This window comes from Oxyura jamaicensis, chromosome 2 (assembly GCF_011077185.1).
Source record: "Oxyura jamaicensis isolate SHBP4307 breed ruddy duck chromosome 2, BPBGC_Ojam_1.0, whole genome shotgun sequence".
Lineage (NCBI taxonomy): Eukaryota > Metazoa > Chordata > Aves > Anseriformes > Anatidae > Oxyura > Oxyura jamaicensis.
The window spans coordinates 107,407,931-107,433,282 of record NC_048894.1 but is presented as its reverse complement, the minus strand read 5'-3'; positions in this window follow the sequence as shown (position 1 = coordinate 107,433,282).

Here is a 25,352-nt window from a genome sequence, read left to right as displayed (position 1 = left end):
GTGCTGACTGGCAGTATGTGGGACTAATATTCTGCATTGAATTGGAATTTTAACCTATCATTGAGAAGCATTGCTAAAGTGCTCAGCTGGAGGACTGGTATGGAGACAATCAACTGAGTAAGACAGAAGCTACTTGGCTGCACTGTTCATAGCTGGGGCTGAGTTTTGTACTTTTGCACTGCAGCACGTTGTGCATTTGGTTATCAGGAGAATGAACGGGACATATCTCTAGCATGAGGAAAAACAGAACATGCCTTTGAGAAGTTACGTGTGTTAGATGTGTAGTTAGTCACTAGAGAAGTGTTCTCTGAGATCCAAGGGATTATTTACCACATTAATGCAGTTCAATGAAGAAAAGCAACCACTTACTTTCACAGGACAGGTATATTTTGCCCACTGTAAGATAACATGGGTATAATTCTTAAACTGCTCCCACAAAAACACCTATTTTTCAAGGCAACATAAATGTTGTCCTTTATCTGTCTGCGACTACAGAGAAACTTTGAATCTGACCTTACCTGGCAAGATCAAAATAAAATAGCCCAATTCTTATTATAATTATAATATATATAAAACATAAATGAAGAACTTAGAAGTACCTTAAAAGTTAATCATCCTATTGTCTGCCTTTGCCATTTTTCTTCTTGGCAAGCTACAGTTATTCTTCTGATGAAAGACGCAGATCCTCTATTGATTTAGTGGAGCTCTCCTCCTGATCATAAAATTTCAATCATCCAGTCACTGAACAAAACCAAAACCTTACCATTTAAGTGCTTATTCATTAAGTTGTAATAGTATAGTCTAGCTAACTACCAACCCTAAAAGCTATTGTACTTTGTGCATTATGGACTGAAAATGACCATGCAAAAAGCTGCCAATTTGTACTGAGTAAGCAATTCTTAAAGAATCTTAAGAGAGAGTGGGAGCAAACCAGAGGTGAAGAGGGTTGTGAAGGTTAAAGTTTGCTTTTTCTTCTCTTCCTGGCTCTCTAAGAGAATGGGAGGGCTGCAGAGAATCTTCAGCCTTGGGAAAGGCCACCTTCCTCAGCAGTTGTCATTACACCAAACACAACACCATCTTCACAGGAAGCAAAAACAGCAGTCAGTCTGGATTCCCAGGGCTCCCACTTGGCAAAGGAGCTATGGTCATCCCTTTGTTCACCCCCAGCTGACTACTGCTTTGCGCAACCTTTTAACTTTATTTGTCTCTATGGCAGACTATGGTTATGAGTTTGTTATCCTGGAGGAAACACAACGTGCATAGTGTCACTCATAAAGCCACCGGAAACTGATTTAATGCCTGTTAGATGGTTTCCTGGTCCAAGCACTCATTTTGTACCCCGTGCACCTGAGTTCATCCTTTAGTCTGTATCTTAGACAACCTGCTTAGCAAGGGATGCAATCCCTTAAACTCTGCCCAGAGTATAGGAAAGAATCAGGCCTCCCAGAGGACAATTTAACCCACTCTATAAGAAATAACTATTCATGAGAGGGACTCTAGGTGACTAGTATAAACAATAAACCTGAATTTTTGGGCAGCAGAACAAGGCGATGTAACTCCTATTCTAGTGCCTTTTTCTACTTCTTTCTCCCATCCATAAAACAGGAGTAAGTGGGTGCCCACATAAGAGTTTTATATGCTAACAATTAACAACTGTGTCCACTTTAGTGGACAGGAGTATCATAAAACTTATCAGAAGGAATCATTCTGAACTGCCTAAGAATTAAAGTACTTCAATTAAATTTCCAAGAAAAATGCTACATAATGTTAAGGTACTCGATAGTGCAGGGTAGAACTGAGGAAGCAGTAAAAAAAACTTAAGATTGTATTTCTATATGTAAGTATACAATAGTAACCAGGAATGATGATGAAGGATTTTTAAAGTAACATTCTACAGGCAAAAATTAAGAACTTGGTGTTTTGCTCATCCTTTAATTTTTATTTCTACTTTGTTGTTGTTGTTGTTGATGATGATGATGAATTCTTGGGTCATCTCCAAACTGAGAAACAGCAGATTAGTTTAAAGTTGTTTTGATTAGGTAAAATATAAGACCAAATACAGGTGGATGTGGCATCCAGATGCTTCCAATAGTTAACTTCTGATCCAGATTCTGGAGCATAGAAACTCTTCAGTTAACTGACTTAACTTAATTGCCTGTGTTAGTTACCAACAGCTAAGACTCAGAGGGAACAGTGTTGACCAAGGTTCTTCTCTGATCATATTCCTTGTGCTGGCAGGACAAGAACATGGTGCTATAGCAGACAACTCGTTAGTTAATAGCAGACAGGAAACTACCTACAGATTCTAGTTAAAGTTATTTTCTGGTTATTTGACACAGTTATTTTTCTTAAAAGTAGGACTAACTACACTGAACGAACATTACCAACATTTTAGAGCTTTGAAACATTACATATAGATGCTATACTGTAAGACAAAAGAAACTCTCATTTTGGAATGAAAGGCATATAAAGAGAGCAACATTTGGTTAAGTACTTCTTAGATCTCACACTAGTTATCCATACAAATAGGCTTAACTGTGGAATGGAAATTAGAATTTTGTCCCTTACAATGTAGCTGTTTGCAATTCTTCTTATGAAGACAAATGTATTTTCTTTTCTCAGAAGTAATTTATCATGTATGAGATCATTATTATTATTTAAAAAGGTCAAACTCTGTTATGGATTGTTCAAGATTTTTTATTTTTGAATATTATCAAAAATGAACTACTTTAGATGGTGAAAAATAGTATTCCATCTTGTTCTTTTATTTATTTCTATTGTGCTTCTCTCATTTCCAATGAATAAATAATTGAACCTTAGTTTTAATCTGAATATCGTGACAATCTGGGTTAGCTATCCATTTAAATATTGCCCAGAAATGCATCTGAATTAAAATCAAGACCCTCTATGTAGAATCCTAGTATAAAATATCATTCACAAACTAAGCGCTCACTCAGCCCTTAATCTTGTCATGTACATGACTGGTTATATTACAAACACATCTTTAAGGAGTTTTACATTTCCATCAGTCTAATAATCTGTTGGCATAGCAATATGAACAATTGGAGAGAAAGATAAAATGAATTTTAAGAAATATTGGTATAGATTTATTTTTTTCAGATAATAAAAGCAACAATGACATAAAAGGGATTTGTTAACCTGATCTACAAATAATATTGATATAATCTATATGATCTACAAATAATATTGATATGCTAAAATGCATTCACAGAGCATTACATCCTAATAGATTCTAGGTGAATTCCTCAGAATGTCGTTTGTACAGTGTGAATAGCCTCAAAACTTAGTACACTGCTTTCAAAGAATTTGTCCTAAAAACTTTCAAATGCCTATAACCTTCAAGGTCATTGTGCTACTGGAGAATTGTCCTAATTGATGGACAGAGTTGGTAAACTACTACACTGCAGGTATGAAGTAAAATAACTGTTTCAGTATGCACAGAGCTGACTCAGTAGATTAAGTCCAACATACAGTTATGAAGAGAAAGGAAGAGCAATCACCTTGCTTGTCCCAGCAATTGCCTCTGCAGTGCTGTCCATTTTCACCTGATAGGATGCAGACAGCTACCTGCAGGTTTCTTTCTCCAGAGCTGTTGAGGTGTCCCCACTAAGTCATTGTAAGTTTGCAATGAACTCCAAAGCTTCTGCTCACCTTTGGGCATTTTCAGGCCTAACACTGTTGTTTTTTTTTTTTGTCCCTTTGTCCACCTTAACTTTCTTCAGAATTGCCCAATCTTGCATGCGTTTCTCATTTACTGTGTAGGGAAATAAGATCCTAACTCAACATTCTGAACTATAACACTGACATCTGACATTTACATGTGCAGTCCTAGGGGAAAGTGTATTTTCGGATAAAGTCTCTAACATCACTAGTTCCAGCTTCTGAAACAGTAAGCCTGGGCTCCAAAGCACTTTTGAACTCACACACAGTGTTCCTAATTGTGTTGGAAACTTTTACCTTCCATATGTTTTATAAATACCATATAGTTTTTTCTATAAAGTTTCTTTTGGTCTGTTTCTTAGCATACAAGGTTCCCTAGTCAGATGCTCAAATAACATATTTGTTGTTCAATATGTTAATCCTTTCAGAACACATAGCAGTTTTTTTTTTTCTTCCTTTTCTTTTTCCTACTGACATCATCCTTTTATGTTCAAGTTGCTGAGTCTCTGCTCATGTTGTGGAACTGTCCAGGATACTCTCTCTTTTCTTCAGTGGAGCACACAGAAATATGATCTCACTGTGCTTCACTCCTCTGCAACATGAAGACCATTCTAGTCAACATAAATACCTTTGGTAAATACCCCTGTCTACCCTTATTGGCTAGAGACTCAATGACATGGACAACTAAGTCCGTGTTTAGGTCAGGGGAGTGACCTAAAGTCCCATAAGTGAGGGAAGGTGGTGTGGTGTAGCATCTGTGCTTCTGCCTAGCGTCTGCACAGGCTTGCTATGCAACATGTCTTTGTGAGAACTTGGCAAGACACTTCAACCTCTCCCTGTTCTGTCTTTAGGTGTACTTCCATTAACAGGTTATGAAATGGGAACTTACTGTTCATAGGTTTCCTGAGGGACAGCACACAAGGTATGCAGGTGCTATGATAACAGAGACCATGTATCTGCTCTTCAGAGGCAGAACTTTGCTAAGGGTAAGGAGCAGATTTTGCTGAGTCAGTGCCTTGAGCCACTGCTTAAATTTCATTTGCTTACATGCTTAAGTGCTGTGCTGAATAAGAGCCACCATAACCAGCTGCCAGCCCTTCACTTCCTAATTAAAGAGAAAACAAAACAAAACAAAACAAAACAAAACAAAAAAAAAAAAGAAAGAAAACACTTCTGGAAACTGTTTGTGTGCCATGAGCAGCACCATCCAAGGTTCCCCTCTTTTGCTAATTATTCCCCTGAACCTACCCAAAGGAAGTGCATCCAGAGCAACAGGACTGCTTTAATTTGAGCAAACTGTACTGAAAGAATTGCATTTTCTAATTATGTGCCATTCTTTTTTCTCTTCCTTATCTCATCCAAGAAAATACTGCAGCTTTTAGCAAATATCCTGAGGCAGTACAATTGCTTATTAAATAGGACTCCCTGTTGATTTCAATGCACTTTCAAAGCACTTCAAAAGGTTGATGGCACAACATGGCCCATAGGTGCTTTTTACTAATTTGTTGTCTGGCACATTGAGAGATAACAAAGGAAAATCTGACGGCTTGTTAACATGGCTATCAGTGTTGGCATTGAAAGAAAAAATAAGGTAACCCTTTCTTAGTAATATATATATATATATCCTGGAAATGTCTTTTATGACACAAAAAGTAAAATTCCAACAAGATCTGAGAAAAGGAACTATTCTTAAATAAATTGGAAAATTGATGCAGACCAGTCTTAGCAGTACCTACCAATGCGAATGCAGTGAAATATCAGAATATTTAATGCTCTCTCAGAGGCCATGTGATGTTTTCCATTGCAAGCCCCACTGCAATCTCTCACATCAGATTAAGATATCTGAACATTTTCAGATGCAAGCAGGTGACAGCAAAGCCATGAGAGGAAGAGAAGGGCAGTGCCCTTTTTCTCAGGGAGGAGACACTACTTCCTCAAGACTGCCTTTTCTCAAGGTAGAAATGGTATTTCAAGACAAAACTCTGGCCAGCCTGAGATGATAAGCAATAAACCTTTTATATCAGCAATCACACTAGCAATCACACAACATCTGTTATCAGCTCAGGACTGAGAGAAATTTCATATAAACAAATCAACCATCACTGAACACACTGAGAGGGAGAAAAGGGATTTAACTGTTGATTACTTTTGTAGATCTGACACTTTGCTGATTCCCTTGTAGGATTTTAAGTATTGAAGCTCAACTACTTAACTCTACAGACACAGTTTAGGTGACCTGATTATGGAACAGTCTTGCTAATATCTAATATTATTACACAAATTTCAAAAGTTATTGATGATTTCCTTTCCCATTACATGGAGTATCCTATTTCATTTGGAAAGGGTTTTTATTTTATTTTACAAAAATATACCTAATCTTATAATAAAAGAGCCATCCCCCTTTTAGAGAATCAATTTGTCTATTTCAATAAAGTGCAAAAAGAAATGCTAGAACGTATAACAATTGTTTAACTGAGATTAGTAGCATCATGTCTTGATGAAGTTTTCAATACCATACTGATGACTTTGGCTTTAATATATACATGAAATAATCATGATATCTGCAGATTTAGAAATTCTTAATTAATTTCTCATTAACGTACAGATAATTATGTAGCATTTTGTCCACTTAGTACAACTTTCTGAGAAAACCTGAATTATACATCTACAGTATATATATATTTTAAGCAAATAGTAGGCTTAAGCAAGTCTTTATATTTGCATATTTGTCTTAAAACATCACTAAAGTTCTGAAATCTGAATTTATAATGTTTCAATCAACTGAGCAAATTCTGTCAATTAATTTAGCTTATATACATTTGTAGTAACCCTGAAATTGAACAAGATTCTGTTCCTAAGGTTTTTAAAAACTGAGTAAGTGAATTCTGTTTTGGATATCACCATATTTTCAGAGACGAGTTTTAAACATATAAAAATTCATGTTTTCAAAGTACTTTAACATTGTTCTGACTTTAGACAAAATGGCATTTGAGAAAATGCTGGAATTTAAGGTAGCGGCTGTGTGCTTGAATCAAAACCCCGTGTCTGAACCCTGTAGATATCAGTGGGGAATATTTTTGGTATCTTATGCCTTATTCAAAATGTCATATATATATACGGGGTTTGAAATCTTTGATTTTGTTTTTTTTTTTTTTATCTTAGATTTACATTTAAAAACATTTGTTTTCTTCTAAGACTGTCAAGAAGTTGTATTTCCAAATTGACTGACCTTTTTTTCCTAGGTTTTTCTCTAAAAGGAAATGGAGAAAAATCAACACAAAGACATATTGTATTCTTGCATCATTTTTCTGTCAAAGTTTTGTGTCTTGATGTTTTCTGTAATGTCTATAAGGTGAATTGATTCTTTGTAAAGAATTACATTTTTAGAAAAGTATTAGACTTAAAGTTACAGCTTAGGAGATAGCTGACAGTGCTGTTTGACCCCCTTCTGTTGAAATACCTGTGTATAGGAAAATCAAAGCTATAAACTGTAGAAAGAAAATGTGCTGCACACTCCATATCAATAATGTCTCTTCAAGCAGACCCAGACAGAAGGCTCCCAATATTCCCACTGCTCAGCAAAAGGTGTCAATATTTAATGTGACAGACAAAGCAAGAGGGAAGGTTGCTGATAGCAGGAAGCAAGCAGTCTATTCCTTATGCCACAAAGATTTACTTTGCCTTGACTGCATGTTCCATGCTCCCCCTTAGCAGATTTTTCAGGGCTGACATATCATTTATCTAATCTGGACTGGCAATGACATTTTTTCCTCTAATGAAGAAATTTTTCAAGTTGTTTTGTGAATAGATTGATCAGAGAGTGTCATTTAGTATTTAAATTTCTGTTTGTCTCATGTAAACATGAGTAATGTTAAGAAGCAACTGAAGGAAAAGAAAGAAAGACTAAAATCTAAAGAAATAGGAGCTACATAAAAATTGAAACTATACATATAAAGTCAAAATAAGGTGTGAAGTCAGTTCAGAAACTCTAACAAATTTTTTAATTAAATTGTGAACCACAGAAGACCAAATTGTGAACCAAAGCCCATTGTGTGCCTATTATGTTCAAAAAATAACAATTATTTTTATAGGTTGCAACAATTAAAGTATATTAATAGAGGTTTGTTCTCAAGAGAAATAATATTTATGTCAGGAACACATGATGAATACCTGTTAAAGAGGGTCTAGAGAAGGGCCATGAAGATGATCAGGTGGTTGGAGCATCTCTCCTATAAAGAAAGCCTGAGAGATTTAGAGAGATTTGTATAGCCTGGAGAAAAGAAGGGTCTGGGGACACCTCCTTGCAACCTTTCAGTACTTAAAGGGGGCTTATAAAAACAATGGAGTTCTACTTTTTACCACTGACAGTTGGCAATGAAGGCTAGAGTCTACCCTCTTCCCATTCCTGGAAATCCATTAAAAATCAAACTTCTCTTTCAGGACCAATTTTCTTTTGGATATAGGATCAGATTCTCTTAATCCCAAGAACTGTGTTTTCTTTTATCAAGCATAATAAAAAACAAGCCTACTCTAAGCAAGTAACTTGAATAAACATATTTCAGATGAACTGATAGTGTCAATAAACTCTGAAGGCTTTGCTTACTTTGTTTTGATTAAAATAGAGCAAGATTCAAGTACTCACTGCTGTAAATTGGCTCTGAAAATACCCTTGTATCTATTTTGACAATCCCTTTTTCAAAGCTCAAATGTTCCCACTAGGATTTACGCCCACAATTGTATTGAAAATACAATACAAGGAAAGAGTCAGACTCTGCTTCAGAAAAATGAATAAATCTATTATATGGCAACCACTTAACAGTAAAATCAAGGTAATTTTTTCTCATGTGTTCTGTTTTTATAATTTTTGAACTGTTCTTTAAAAATTCTAAATGAATCTTGAAAGTGCAGAGTTGAATTTCCTTGCTTCTACTCTCTAGTGTACATGTGATGTTTTTCCATGCCAGTACAATCAAGAAAATGTTGCTTACAGTTATGTTTGTAATATATAATCTGATGAGTTTGAAACTAGAGATAATCTTTCTGTATAAGCTTGTTGTCAACAAAGTTTTGTAGGTTACTTCTTTTTTGTTGTTCATTCTGATTATCTATATGCATATGTTTAGGCATTTTAAGATATTAAAATATTAGATATTTTAAGAGATGAAGCTCAAATTTCAGAGAGATGTACAGTGTTTGAATGCACTAGAAATTTGCAAGTTTCCCCTTTTCCTTTTGAGTGGATTATCCCCAAATCTGTAAGGCAATAAGAAAGCTATTTTTCACCTAAGACAGATGAAAATACATAAATCATATCTGGAAGATATCAGCACCAAGCCATTTCATTGAAACAAAATCTATAAATCAAAAAAAAAAAACAAAAACCTTTCATTCTCATTTCAGTTATCATCACATGCAGTCTGAAAACCAGAAATCTGAAGTATCAGAAGTATATAAAATTCACTGCACTGTACTGTTACATCCCTAACACTTTATAAGATCAAGGGTGCAAGTACTTCTTTTCATGCCTTGTGGCTTGTGTTTTGCTAGTTTGAAATTCCCACATTTAGGATTTTTCTAGGAATAGTTTAGCTTGGCATCATATCTTGACAATATGTCAAACACTAGGCCTGCAGCAGAAAAACAGGACTTTATTACAGCTGCTATAATGAAAGAAAGGAGACAGTATCAATTAACGATGATACTCTGTTTTTTTTTTTGTTTGTTTTACAAATACTTGTTTTGCAGCAAGTCATTGACATTTTCAGGCCCTTCCCATCAGTAAAATATCTGCTGATCTTTTATTTTTAGGCACATCTCCAGCATATCTCAGGACAGTAGCATGTCAACAGCTGTAATTTCCTTGTTTGTTCTTTAAGCATCAGGGCAGATGCAGCTCCACTAACACCTAAACAATAAAAAAGGAAGAAGTAAACAATTTATTTTTTAATAGAATAATATGGATTTGGACTACAGGTTTTATGGTAGACTAATTTTGTATTGATGTTAATATATGTCTTCAGAGGCACACTTATGCATACCACAAATGTCAGAGAGTTTCTGGGATGGCATTCCAGGCAATGTTTTATCACAGTTTTTATGACTATCCCTTGGTTATCAAAGATCTCATAGAAAGGAAAGCACCTAGGCAAGCAGAATCAGAAAAACATCTTGTCAGTTTTTTACTCCCTTTGTAACAGCACTGGGGTACCTTGTCTGATCCATTGGATACTAGGCTTAATTTAAGGCCATTTCTTCATTTGTGTTACAGTTGCCACAGATGATGGTGGCTTTGCCTGGATTTTTGATAGAATACTCTGGAAATAAACCCATGCAAGAGATTCTGAACAGGCATAAATCTCAGCATTATGGTCTGACATAGAAATATCTTTTTTATCCTTTTTTTTTCTTTTTTTTTTTTTTTTTTCTCAGAAAATCAATTGGTTTCCTCTGCAAAGGTCAAAATGTACTTGCATATTGTCAAAATGATTTTTTTAACCTACTATATCTTACAGTGAAACTGAAAATTGTTATGCAATGAAATGCTGAAAAGAGGATCCACGGTTTTTCTATTTTTTCAGCTTTCAAGATGACATGATTAACTATGTAATTAGTAGAGTCATTAATGAAGTAACAAGAGATCAGTCATAAGTGTTTAAAGCACCCTGATCCATTACTGTAGAAATCTTTGAAGGTTAATGCATGGGTACAGAGAGATATTCACACAAGCATCAAGATTCACTGTGACTCTTTTGTTTGGATTTATGCTGTGGACTAGAAAGATGAATTTTTAAGCCTTAACTAGCCAAAAGACATGCCACTGAACCATGTCCCCAAGGAGAGAATCAGTTTGTAAGCAATGTAATTTGACAGTAACGTGAGGTCAGTAATACTTCCTACTTTTCTTCAATAAATACCTTAATGACATTTCAGTATCTGTACTCAAGGTATTGGAACTCTTTCCTACAACAAACTTCAGTCAGGACCAAAGAATGGCCATGATTTAGAGTTCTTGACTTTCACAACCAGAATACAAGCCTTAAACATTTTTTTCTTTCTCTCACAAGCCTAGCAATTAAGTTAACAATGCAACATTCTGTGGCAAAATTTCAATTAGAAACAGTATCAGTGCAGTCTTACCACATTCTGCTTCCCCTACTCAGCATCCATTATTTGTTGTATTTTAGAAATCTACACCCTGCCACATAAGAATGGGGCTCCACATCTTGGTACTGAATAATTCAGTGAGCTAACCTGAGTTAGCTTCAAGTTCTTCCACTCTTCCAGCTTGTGCACTCACTTCTTTGCAAATGAGTTCAGAATGCAAAGGTCACTGTTTGCCAGTAGTGGGAGAAAAGCAGTTAAGCATTGTCTGAGTAAACTATTGATTATCTATAAATGTTATTCAATAGCTGTAAAGCTTTAAATTTATACTGCCTTAAAGAGCTGAGACTGAAACTTAGGAAAGAATATGTGGGTTGTGTACTCTAAGAGGGGGGAAGGGAGAGATGGAGAAGTTCCTCCTCACTCTTGATTGAGGACAGTGTATGACAGCCTCCACCAAAAAAAAAATTGCAGCAGCTTTTACACCTTACGGCAATCTGATTTCCCGTGGAAAGCAGTACAGCCTGAGTCTCTACTATGAGATTCTGTCCATTGATGCCTGTCCTGCATTGGAACGTGCCACAGAAACTCAAACGATTAACGGTGTTCATCTTCATCCTTCTTGCCCCTGGAGAATGCACAGCTAAATGAGGAGAAAGGGGCAGCCTGCACCAAAGTTTCTTATTTTGTCACCTTTATAACTCTCAAAAGCCTCACATGAGGGTTTGAATTTGTACCTTTTTAATTAGCCAGTGCTCAGAGTGTAGTGCAGCAGCCATGATGGGTTACATAATTAAATAAGTTGATGTCTGCAAAGAGAACAAAAATATATATATATATTTTATAAGAGTTATTTATACTCTTTAGGCCAATAGGGGAGGTTTTACGAACCAGAGAGTGGCCATGATTTTCTTCAGCTACAGCTGATGATCTCATAAAATAAATAATTTATAAACTATTTACCCTGACAAATGTTGCCTCACCTATGCTTAGAATATGAATTCTTTGCTGAGCTTCTTAAAGAGATAATGAACAATAAAGACCATGCCAGCTTTTAATAGACTTTCATGAAAAAGGAAAACATTTTAAGAAAAATGTTGCTGGGTCTATCAGATGGTCAATATATTTTATGTCTTCAAGACCTGAGATCCAATGAAGTCAAAACAAATCACAGAATCATAGAATATCCTGAGTTGGAAGGGACCCATACAAGACAAGGGTTTACAGCCAGAAAAATAAACAATAAGGAGGTACAAGACAATTAAATCCTGAACTTTTTCTCACTCCCCTCCTTACATACACACAGCACAATGGAGGGAAGTTGATTGTTACAGATCCACTTTTTCATGTCTTATTGTGAACTACATAAGTTAAGTTTAGATTGAACTTCATAAGGTAACTTTAGATCAGGTCTTACACACTTTACAAACCAAATAAAATGGAAACAACATATCAGTTTAGTGTGTGCTAGATCTCATTTTATTCCTACTAGTGTCACCACTGTATTTGCAAGTATTCCTAAAAAGTTCCAGTTATGGTTCTTTTTTCCGGTTTCTACTTTGAAAATATCATTTTAATGATGATGTACAGATAAGTATATGCCATTATGTATTTTCTCATGCAAAACTGCTTCAGCAGAGGTAGCTCAAGAAGCAGCATGTGGTGCACATTTAGGGCATCCAAGAGCAGAATTTTCAGCTGCCTTGCACAAAAAATGAAAATGCATATATTGAGATCCTTCCTTTCAGGAAGTAGACCATCTGATTCTAAATTTCTTAAAAGAAAAGTAAATCAAAATCTACTTTCTAGTCTTGTAACCCCGTACTTATTTTTTAATAATAATTAAAAATAAAATAAAATAAAGTAATCCGATGGTAGCTTTAACAGTCTATAAAGTCAGTCTCACTCTTTCTGTGTATGACAGCATTAACTGGAAACACTGGGAACAAGAGACATGTATGCAAGAATAAATTTTAGTCTCAGACTGATCAAGCAAACATCTCAAATGATAGCTGGAGTAGAAAACAATCATATAATATAATTGAATTCATAAGACTATGTAATGTTGTTCTAGATAAATAACCATGGTCGTTTTACATCTACCTGTGTAATACCTAAATTTATAAATGTCATCTAGTGACAGATGCCTGTACACACAAATATGTATATATTATCTTCGCAAAACTGCAGGCCATTACCCCAAATACAATAGAAAGAATTTTCTACAATCACAGCATTACAACTCTGCTCATACATATCAAGGTATTCCTGATGGATTGGAAAACAGCATGAAAGCAAAGTCACAATTATGGTTCTAGAAAGTCCCATAGTAGTCAACACCTCTGGTAACCTCATGAATTAAACCCAGAACCTCTATACCCCACTGAATAAATTACCATACTTCCAGAATAGCTCTTCCTTGTGCTCCATGAAGGTGTGAGCAGTGCTTTACAAGACAATGGTGGTGCTAGTCTCAACAATTCCTGGAACTACAGCCTGTCAGCTACACCAATGTTGATGCATTTGCAGCTCTACATCAGAGTGATCCCTAATTATAACCACAAGTTATGCTAAAGAAAGCCAGGAAGAAATCAATGAGAGCTCAGAAAGATATGGTAGTCTGGCTGTTGGTTGAAGACCTAACAGCTGCAGCTACCATTAAAAAGTAAGTCTGGATATTGCCAGTAGCTCTGCCAGTTAGATGAGGCATTTGATCTCAACTATCAGGGACTTGTCCCTGACATAGCCATGCATCTAAGGCTTTAAAGTATCCCCTGCTAATGATTTAGGAGTGACACAAATATCCTTCTGGTTATTGAGCCTGGTGAAGAGGTGGTAATGACACAGGGAATATCTCCCCATGAATATCTCCCCACGTGAACATTTGGGTCAGGGGAGCATTGTGGTCTGTGTTAGAGGTACTCTGAAATTAAAACTCGAAGCCCAGTTTGACACAATTCTCTGGGTCACAGAATTGGTTGTGCTTTGTGTTCTTTTGTTGAAAAATTCTTCAGAATAGGGTCTCAAAATTACATCCCAAATTCTTTATAAAGGTAAAGACTTCATGGAGTTAAGCCTGATGGCTGGAAACAATAAGAGAATCCAAAAAAAATAAAGATCCACTGATAATCAGTCTTCATTTGTTCTCCTGGTCACAGAATTACAGGTTAATTTTAAATAGTTTTAGTTTACTGAGACAGTGACAGTCCTGAGGCAAACACAGAGCCTGTCTGAGTGGGCTTCAGGCTGAGATAAGTCCTAGCTACAAAGGACAGCTGAAACATGTATAACAATTTTCTTCCACTGGTTAACCATAAATAAATAAATACATACAATGGTTCAAGTCAAAGCACAACTTAAATAACTGTAGCTTGGAGACTCTGAATGCTGAGTATTATTATTAATGTTCTAATACTGTAGCTATATTAACATTTCTAATTACATGCTCTATTTAGGTAAAATTAACTGCAAACTGTTCATCTTTGCAGAGAATGGTGCTGACAGCCATGACTGCTCTCTGGTTGGTGAAGCAACGTGATCTCACCAAGCTAGGATGAGTTGGTAGCCCTCAGACCAAAAGGGCACTGTGGAGAGTTGGGGTATAGAAAGAATTATGGTGTGGGGTTACTGATGACACCTAGACGCTGTGGGAATATCTCTTCTTATGATACCTTAAAGAATCAGGTCACTCTGTAGCAAATGAATATTCATGCTAGAGCTATCTGTATGATACAGATGAAGAGAAGAAAAGATGCAAATTAACCTATAAAATATTGATGGTCTTTTGTTTAAGTAATTACCTGCATATCTTGGTGCCTATGCTCCTGAAACAAAACAAAGCAAGCTAATTAAAAAAAAGAACCCAAACGAACAATGAAGACAGAAAAAAAACATAAAAAATAATAATAATTTAAAAATCCACCTTTCACTTTTATCCTTTCTTTAGCATACTGCTGGAAAGAAGTGTAATAATCTCACAGATGGAATGTGCACATATGTTATCTGGGAAACATGTCCTCATGCAATATATCGGATAAAAGGTAATTTTTTGTATTCATCATTTAACCACTAGCAGACTATTTCCTGCTTTCCTTGCATGCACACATTAGGAAGTGAGAGTGACTGTAAGAATATGAAAATTTGAAAAAAAAAAAAAAAAAAAAAAAAAAGGCATACCATTCTGCAAATATTCATGCATGTAATAAAAAATAGTAAATGTGATTACAGTTCACTTTCAATAAAGGAAAATATATTGTTTCAGATATAGGTTCTGGCAATTTAAAAAATATTTTATCACATTTACAAACAGCACATTGTAGTTTTCCACCAAGCATTTTGGATTGTCCTTTGCTTAATATATATCATAGAAAGGATTAACATTTTTAGTTACATATTTTTTCCACTTTTCTTCTGTAGCCAAATTTGAACATACAGTATATTAGTACAACCATCTCTAACATTCAGCCTCTCCTTGGTTCTTGGTAAAAGGAAATGGAACCACTAAAATCCACTGAAAACATACCTTTACAAAAACATTGTTCCAGTTTAATATTTGGCCAACTGCATCAACATCAACTGCATCATATTTAAGTTATGAGTTTTTCAGATACAGATTCCTCTATAGCAGAGAACTATGGCAGCATATTCCCTTCAAAGTAGATTTCATACTTATGGAAATTATTGGGAATTACCTCATTAGCTCAGTAGTTAACATATACTTCAGGTAACACTATTTATATTTGCTTGGGTAAAACATAGTAAGCTTTTATGTGAATCTCAGAAAATAGTAGCATGAACTCTATTGTATTTTAATAAAACATTAAACTATCTGTGTATGTAGGAAATGGAAGAGGATATTCTAACAGTTTTAACTGTCTACGAAGAGGACTAGTGGAAAACAGAGTTAAAAAAGGAGGTACCCAAGCAATAAAATATCTCATTTTTATTGTGGAGTTTTCAGTTTTGAAATATATTTTATTTATCTAAGAATTCTAACTCACTAGAAATCAATGACAGTCAGAGAAAGCTTGTTAGACAAAACAAAATATAAAATGAAGAATTTTTCATCAAGAATATTTGCTTTATTTCTATAGAAACTGATCATATAGAGTTTTACCATAGAAACCCATTTTGTTCAAAACATTTGTGTTGAATGCTACTTTCAAAATGTTTATTTTCTGTAATAGAAATCCTACATTGTAAAAGGTAAGAGACTGAGATTTCCCTTTATTAATGCTTAAACCAGAAATGCTATATTCTCAGGACCACTTTTGCTCTCACAAAACTGAGAGAAGTTTTTGCCCTTAACATAAGTTTTATAGGTGAACTAATTTTCTTCTTAATCTATATATAGCCTTCAGTATTTTGACATATCTTTGAAGAGTGTTCTAAACTACTGTTTTATATTTATCTTTCTATATAATGAAATTGTATAGATAATGGCATACATGAAAATAATAATAATAATAATAATAATAAAAATAAAAAGGCTTTTCCTTGGGAAAATCCCATCTAGTCTTGCTCCAAGCCAATACTTTGCATTGATTGATCCTTGCTGTGAATGCAAGAAAAGGTAAGCAAATTTGGCTAGAATAAAGTGAGATTAAAGCTTTCTCTCATCAGTTCTCAGTGACGTTCTCTTCAAAACTTCAAGTAACAGACCTTAAAGAGTTTTTAATAAAAAAGAAGATTGTACTTGGATTAATTGGAAGAAACAAACAAACAAAAAAAAAACTGACAAAAAAAATGACAAAAAAAACTTGACAATAAAAGCTGACAACAAATGACTGCAGTTTACTTGTCTGGAGGCGAATGTAAGGCTCATTGCAAATGTTGTCAACACTACACGGCAGAACACCCTACAAAAATGCTATTAATGACTTAAAGTAGGACAGCTGAGCTATGGTGATACTGCAAAATAATACAAGATATATATTTTCTTTGAGTCCTTTTACATGGCTTTCTAGAAAAAAAAAAAAAGAAAAAGAAAAAAAGAAAAATAAGAGTGCAAATACTATCCTTTTTCTGGCTTCATGCATGTACTAATTTTGTGTACTGATTCAGTCCTATGTAACAGAATGATGCTACATTTTATTGGTTCTGTCTGTATATCCTTTTGTAACTTTTGTATATCCAATCTGTATATCCTTTTTGTAACTGTTGAGACCACATAATTAGAGAAACTGTCCTTTTGGGGAAAAACACAGAACAGAAAAATTATCTAATCCTTCCAAAATAATAGGGTGAAGATTGTTAAGGTACATCTATTTATTGTCTTCTCCCCAAATGAGTGGACTATCAACCTCATTTTAGGATTATATGCTTTTGATGAGGGCTAGAAAAATGGTACCTCTGTTTACAGAGGATACTGATCTGTATCCATCTGAGATGAGATCTGAGGAACAGCAGTTTCACTGTGAAAACAAAGATGAGAAAGGGAGAGGACAGAAGAGCCACTAAAAATCTGGTATCTGTCCATGACTGGAATTTAAGCTGAAAACTGAGGCCAGCATTCACATGTGTCAATTCCCAAACCCCATACTCACTTGACAGAGTACAATTGTTCATCAGGAAAAAAGTACTTGGTTAGGAAGTTTTTTAAGTTTTTCCCAAATTACTGAGTCAGGTAAACGTGTAATTACTGGCTGGTTACAATACAAGGGCTCGCCTGCCAAAATGTATTTGAGTATGACCTACAAAAAATATTTTTTTTCCCACAACTTTCTGTCAATATAAATATATTTATTTTCTGACAGTAACTTTGTCAACATTTACTAAAATCTGACTTTAAAAAATAATGTGATAAACAGTCTGTTTTTATGAAATGTAATATTACTACTTCTTTGAAGTGTGTATTTGATAAAAGTATCATTTTAATGGAACAAAAAAATATATTTCTAAGGAATATATTTGGAAATGTTAAAAATATATATGTTAATTTTAATCCTTTTTTTTTTTTCCTTGGGAACCTCTAATATTTTTATTTACATGGTATTTCAGAAATAATCCACTTGCAAGCTTAGGAAGAGAACTATTGAATCAAATTTTATATTTACAGGACATAACCATTATGCTACGGAAATGTCCCCACTCTTGTATTACACCTTGATGGTTTTAATGGAGCTTGAATATTTAAACAAGAATAGATTGTTTGTTTGTTTGTTTGTAATAACCATTTGTATAGTTCCTTGATGCATTGTTCTTTCAAAATTAAAATTCTTACTTTTTTTTTTTAAATTGAATTTTATCAGATTTAATCCATTATTAAAAACCAACCAACCAAAACAAACAAACAAAAAATACAGGAGTACGAAAATTGAAAATTTCTTTTAAATATGATTCTATCATTTCCATAATCTCTTAATTTATATACATAAAATTAGTCAAATAGCTTGCACACACACACATATACATACAAGAGTATATGATAATTTAAATAACACTGAGTGTACATAACACACTTGCATACATATATATGCATGCAAGCCAGTGAACAGCTTTGATTTACCTTCTGTATTTTGCAAAATTTTGCAGGTTTCTTTGTATGATATTATTGACACCAGAATTTTGAATACTGAAAGTTACTTTATAGCTTTTTTAAAGAAAAAATATATATTTTTGATGTTCTACTCTGCTGCTTTTTAGAAACAGATGTTTCATGCAAGACATAATGCAAAACCCCTTTTATATTCTGCTCACACACTTCTATTCCCCTTTGCTCAATTTGATGTACATCTAGATTACATCTCTGCCATATTATGCAGCATTACTTGATACTATTAAAGCATCTTCAAACATGCATCTGGTAGCATGGCATCTTAATAACTAGCGGAAAAGGTACTATACAGTTCACCTAAGGACAGATATTAAAATTTTGTTTTGTGATTAAATTTGGGAACACATTTCCTAAAATGAGATAATGCCTGCTAAAAGGGTGGATTAGACTTCTTCATAAACTTTTTTAAGTACACCTACAACAAACTAAGCAAAACAAGGTAGTAGATATTCCTTTCCTACTGATATACATATATCACTAGGAAAGTTATAAGGAATATATATAAGGAATTATATATATATATACAAACATATATATATGTATTGGTGACAGGATTTCTCAGTATATGTTTTTACAGCTTGTAGCATGGTGTTTATAATCTCCAAAGTAAACTGCTATTAACTACTAATATAAAGATAGTAACAATAATTAAAATCAATATTAAGGATAATAAAATCAATCTTCTAATTATTTCTTCCTTTCCTAAAGAATTAAAATATTGTCATGGTTTTAAACATTTATAGATATTCATTGTCATGTAATGACGCAATAACTTAAATCAACTGATATGTATTCCCAACAGCTAAATGATATTTGGTGTTATTAAGAAAGAGGTGCAAAAAGCCCTTCTTTCTCTGTCCTTCCTTCCTTCCTTCCTTCCTTCCTTCCTTCCTTCCTTCCTTCCTCCTTCCTTCCTTCCTTCCTTCCTTCCTTCCTTCCTTCCTTCCTTCCTTCCTTCCTTCCTTCCTTCCTTTTCTTATGCCAGTTACAGCCATTCTCCCTATGTAGCCTGTGTTGTCTTGTGCAGTTGGCTAATGTTCCTTAGACATTTTTTCATACCAAAACTTGTGTTTAGAAAATATTGCATGTCTTATACAAAAGATAGAAAAACAGAATACATTCTGGAACAAACAATAGTCCACATTCAGTAGTATTCTCACAAACACAAAAAAAAACACCAGTAAAATGCATTCATGAAACTTTAGTCCAGTAAGAACCAGCAAGAGTCCAACTTAGAATCAGTAAAGAGAGAAACTTCCACATGGCAATTCATCCCTTCTTGAAACAGATAACAAAGCCTAAGGTGTATTAGCCCTGCAGGTGACTATTTCTGTTGGCTACAGGAAGTACCTAGATAACTCTTCTAGTCAAGTCAGTGAACATTTATATGTACAAAGTTAGACAAGTCCTTACTAACTAATATTTCTGATGTATCTTTTCTCTTATAAGTAAATAACTAAATGTTCAGACATCTCAAAAATATATTTCAGCAACTTGATTCTCCATTTTCATGCATCTTTATCCTAACTATATGCCAAAATCTTGCACTGATTTGGAGGTATTTCATCATGCTTTCCAGTAATATCTACATAGTATTTCTGGTTTGATTAAAACCTAAATCTTCTTCTGCAAAGGTCTTGTGGTCTGTGAATTTTTTCTTCTCTAATACTGGTACTTTCAATGTCTTAGTGAGCATTTTGCTATTATGGAGCTTTGAGACTACAATAACTTTAAGCACTATAAATAAGAAGGCAGCAGTGGTATTTCTTTTCCTGAAAGAACAGACTAATATTTTCCTTGGGAGCACAGCTCATGGCTCATGACTCTGTTGACTAGACACTTTGAATCCTTAATAGCCATTTTCCTGTTTGAAATCTTCAGATACTATTGTTTGAGAATATATATCCATATATAGAAATTTATTTTCATATTCAGAATGGAGGGTTTCATATTCAGAATGAGAGCTATTCCGATTTTTGTCTGATAATTTATTTATTATTCTAAAATGTTAATATTGTTTGACTGAAGAGAATGAAAAGAACTGAAACAACCATCTTATGGTCAAAATACTAGACTGGTCCTTGGGAAGATTTAAGATGAATTGCTCTTTCCCTCTTAGTGGGGGATTTGGAAACCACTCATTTTCCCTATGCTCAGCTTCTCCTTTCTGTAGTGGTGGAAGTAAGACTTACTTGCCTCTCAAGAGACATTGGAATAGCAGTTGATATTTTTGTCATGGTCAAATATTTAAAACTTAACAGCCATAAATATACACACATCTTTGCAGCAACTTATATTGATTACTCTGTGATTGCCCCCACTATAATGTAAGCATAAACCATACCTTTCTTCCAAATTATTATTACTCAAGTGTACTATTAACTCATGCAGGGAAATAACTCACTTGAAAATGGCCATTTGCCAAACTGGTAACCCAGTAAATAAAGACCAAAAAGAGGGTCTTGTAAAGATTAGGCCAATCCTAGCAGTAACTGCTAAAAAGCTAAACAGAAAACAAAGGAAAATAAAACAGGGTTAATAAGTAATCTTGCAAAAGATGTTTCTTGAAAGGCTCTAAATTTTTAGAGTCACTATTGTTTATATGCATAACATATTTGTGGATAAGCTGTGAATTTTCAGCCAGTTAGCTAGTTGATTTTCAAATTATATGAAAAGATATTACACTTGAGGGCAAGATGTACAAGCAGTGGCTGAGGGTCCTGGGTTTGTCCAGCCCCGAGCAGAGCAGGCTGAGGGGAGGCCTCATGGCGGCCTGCAGCTCCCTCACGAGGGGAGCGGAGGGGCAGGCGCTGAGCTCTGCTCTCTGGGGACAGCGACAGGACCCGAGGGAACGGCATGGAGCTGGGACAGGGGAGGGTCAGGCTGGGGGTTAGGGAAAGGTTCTGCACCCAGAGGGTGGTCGGGTATTGGGAAAGATTCCCCAAGGCAGTGGTCAGGGCACCTAGCTGCCTGAGTTCAAGGAGCGTTTGGACAGCACTCTCAGACATAGGGTCTGATTTTTTTGTGTGTGGAGCGAGGAGTTGGACTTGATGATACATCATGTTGGGTCCCTTCCAACATGGGCTATTCTGTGATTTTATGATTCTGTGAAGTAAGGGATGAAAATCTCCATTACACTACACTGACTGAAATTTATGGCAACCTTATTTGAATTGCCCCTGTGTGATATGATCATGCTAAATAATTATTTTTGTTGTTTTTGTTCTGTATCTGACAGAAATACCTGTGTTCATCTTAATAGTCTGCTTTTTATTTCTGTTTAGATTCTTCCGTCCAGATATTGCAATAATTCTCACAACTAAGTCTAATTTCACAAGCAGATTAAAAGCAAGACTACTTGCCCTCCTCAGGAAAAAAAGATATGAATACTAAAAGCTTAAAGAACTGTATGGATGAGACTAAGGGTCCATCCAAGACCAGATCTTGTTTTTAATAGCTGTCAGTAATCAATAGATGAGGAATCAGAACAATCATCATATAGAAGATTTCTTTGGTAAAAGAAGTGGTAAGCAAACAAACCAAGCTATTTCATTTTAAAATGAGATTTTGAGAAACAATGCTTCTTGAAATCTGTTATGTGCTTTCAGTGAGTCTTTAAATAGCAGTTATTTTTGCTTTGACTTGGAACTAGAAAGACACAGCTAGAAACAAGCTGGCTTTTTTTATATCCTGCTTTTCTGGTCTCCCCTTGTGAGCTGACAGGCAGAAGTTAACAAAATTTATGATTTGACCCACATTAATTGGCTAAGACAGAGAGCTGTTAAGGACTCTAGGGAGACTCTCCAAGTGACTGTAATTTCGTACAGAAATATCACATGATTTTGCAAGCAAACCTGAAGAATAGAGCTATCTGAACTATCCATCAAAATAGCATTATGTAAAGAGATTGTGAATAGAGCTTAATTTTAAGAAAAATATGCTCCTTATGCCAAAATAATGATAAAATATTTTGAATGTCCTTTGTCATGTAGATAGCTACATAAGTATAGTAACTAAATTACATGACATTCTAAAAGAGTTAATAATGTATATATTTATATATGTTAGGGCTGGCACCTGGAACATACACCAGATTTGTTCTAAAATTTGTAGAAGGGAAGTCAAGACTGAAATTGAATGAGAATGTGCATCCCTTCTCTAATCACTTCCCCAGAAAATCATGTGGTTTTGCAATAGAGCCTTGCATAATAATGCCTGTAAAAGTAGAAATATAGGACATCCTTGTAAGTGAGAAAACATGAACTGCAAAGCAGGCAAGCATAAATGCTTCTGTGGCTGAGACAGAGGTATAAATCAGAGAGAGGCTTTGGTGTCCTACAAATGTCAAATCTGATCTGCATTTTTTTTTTAAAAGAAAGATTCCAGCATTTTACTTTATTCAAAGGGACCCCTGACAACACTCTGACAAGAAGAGAAGTTCTGTATCATGACAGTAGTTCAGCTACTGACTTGAATATAGAAGCTTTCCTTTCTTATATAACTTCTCCATTGCATTGTCAAAATGGCATGCTATGATACAAGAACATTATTTATATCAGATGTAAAATATAATTTGTATATTTTTAATCATACCAATAAAATAACCATGAAAGAAAACAACAATAAGGAGAAGGAGAGAAGGAAATTTCAGAAGGTAAAATATGACATAAAGTTAAGAGTGTCTCTGCCTCTATGCTGGGAAAAGTTCATTTTCTCCCTTTAGGAGGTACTAGAAAAGATTGACTGCAACTGATTTAATTTCAGAATGAATCATCACAGATCTGCTTTGTACCACATAATATGTCAGACTGTTTACCTCAGTTCAACAGAAAACAAATACTGCTCTTATTTCTCCTCCATTTTTGTGCCTATTGACTGTGGCTTCTTTGGAGGAACTTAACAGCTTTAGACTGAACAGCAGTGGAATTGGCTTTGCTGAAATGCAAGCTGAAGAGGGAAGATCCAGCAGAAGATCACAGTGTACTCTATTATTTACAGCAGACCTGCGAGGACATGGTTTCTGTAAGCTATGTATTTCAGAGGTCTTTACTTTTCCTCCTAAGATCTGCTACTTATATGTCCCTTTCACATAACTTGTTTCTGTGATAAACATCCAATTAGCCAATTAGCCAATTAGGTGCTACCAATATGGTAGCACCTAAGAGAAACCAGTTTTTCCTCAGCAAATTAGGAAGAGTAATGTATGGGAAACAATTGAGTCTTTAAGGTTTATGCTGTGATAAAAACACTATGTAAAATTATTATGGTTCACAGACACAGTACTATTGAAACCAAAGCAGAGAGTTCCACTGCAGCAGGACAGTGCTGGGCTAGCCTATGGGGAATGCCACAGCACACAGAATGCCACAAAAGAAAGAAAAAATTGTTCTCTGAGTCAAATAAAAGTGGGGGCTGTCTCTGACAGAGCTTCCCTTTGAAAATCTCTCTTTGAAACAGCATTACCTGGCTATGACTCTTCCTGTTAATTACATAGAGAAAAGGTGAAGGCTGCCTGATGACCGCTGTTGAATGATGCTCTCATCCACACAACTTTGTCTGGACTTTCAGTCAACTATAAAACGTTTTCCCTTCTAAGGGAAAAGAGAGACCATAATATCATTAAACTGGGTAGCATCATACAAAATGTATATGGAGAGACTGGCTGTCTTGACTATCAAAGGCGGCACCCAGTTACCTCGATTTTTATTTGAGATTGAAAACATCATCTCCAAAAAGTTCCAGGTTGCACAGGAGGCAAGGGAAGCTCAGGTTAGGGAGCCCAGTTCATCTCTCTGCTGTGCTAATTCACTGGTTTAATAAGAAAATGACTTAACTATTGGACACAGTCATTAATAACCAAAGTCACTGTAATCTGGCCCTAGAAAAATAAAAAAGTGATCTTATCTAGGCCAAGTTTTCTTCTGATCTCCTCACTCTGGCACTCAGGAACATGAGAACATTCCTGCTGGTGGTTAATCCAGGAGTCAGGACTTTCTATAGTACTCTGCCCACACTGAGGAATTCAGTGCAAGAAAGTAAAATTAGAACAAACCCTGCCACCTCCTAAATAATTTGATGAGTTCTCAACACCTTGTATTGTAAGAAACAACCCCCTCAGAGCTTATAGAGCAGCAATAGAAAGAGACCTTTTAGTTTTCTTTATAAGTACCTATTTATTCCACTAAATCAAAACATAACAAAAACAAAAATAACAGCAAAAAAAAAAAATCATGAAAACTAATTTTCACCTTTTGCTTGAAATTGCTTTCAGCTCTATTGTTTCCTACCCACACACCTTAGCAAGTAATACTCTTTGAACCATATGCTAAGGTTTGTCTCCTCTTCATGTGGTGATGCTAGTCAGCATCACCTTATCTTACTACATGCTTCAGTGTCAGATCACAACTATTTCTGCAACAGTTTTGCCCTCTCTCTCAACATACTTGTCTGATGGTAACTTTGCTAATGAGAAAAAAAATGGCTTCTGGTAAATAACTGGAAATATTTCTATTTACTTCAGCAGGCCTAGGATGTCATCTTTAGTTCTTTTCCATGGGTGGATGAAAAAAAAAAAAAAAAAAAAAAAAAAAAAATAATTTTTTTTTTTTAATTTAGACTTTAATTAAGGATAACTTAATACTTTTTTTCTAGTACCCACCATATTCTTAAAAAAAAAAAAAAATGTACATTCTCCTTAAAAATATTTCTCTCCTCCCCTTTTTCCCAGCTGACAAATATCAGATGCTCTTAAATACAATGGCCTTGCTGCTTGGAAGTAACTTGTAATATGAAAGATCAGTCTTTCTGAGACTAGGGAAGATGTTAGTCTAGCATTGACTTTCTATTCTAAAGATGTTGCTAACTGAATAACTTCTTGGTGTCTTTTGCCTCTTCCTTCCCATTCCCATTGCAAAGTCATAACTCTGATACTCTCTTTCAAATTACCTACACTTTTTGTTTGACGGTCTTTTTATTTTTGAAATTCTGTTGGCATAAATTATGTAAAAACAATATA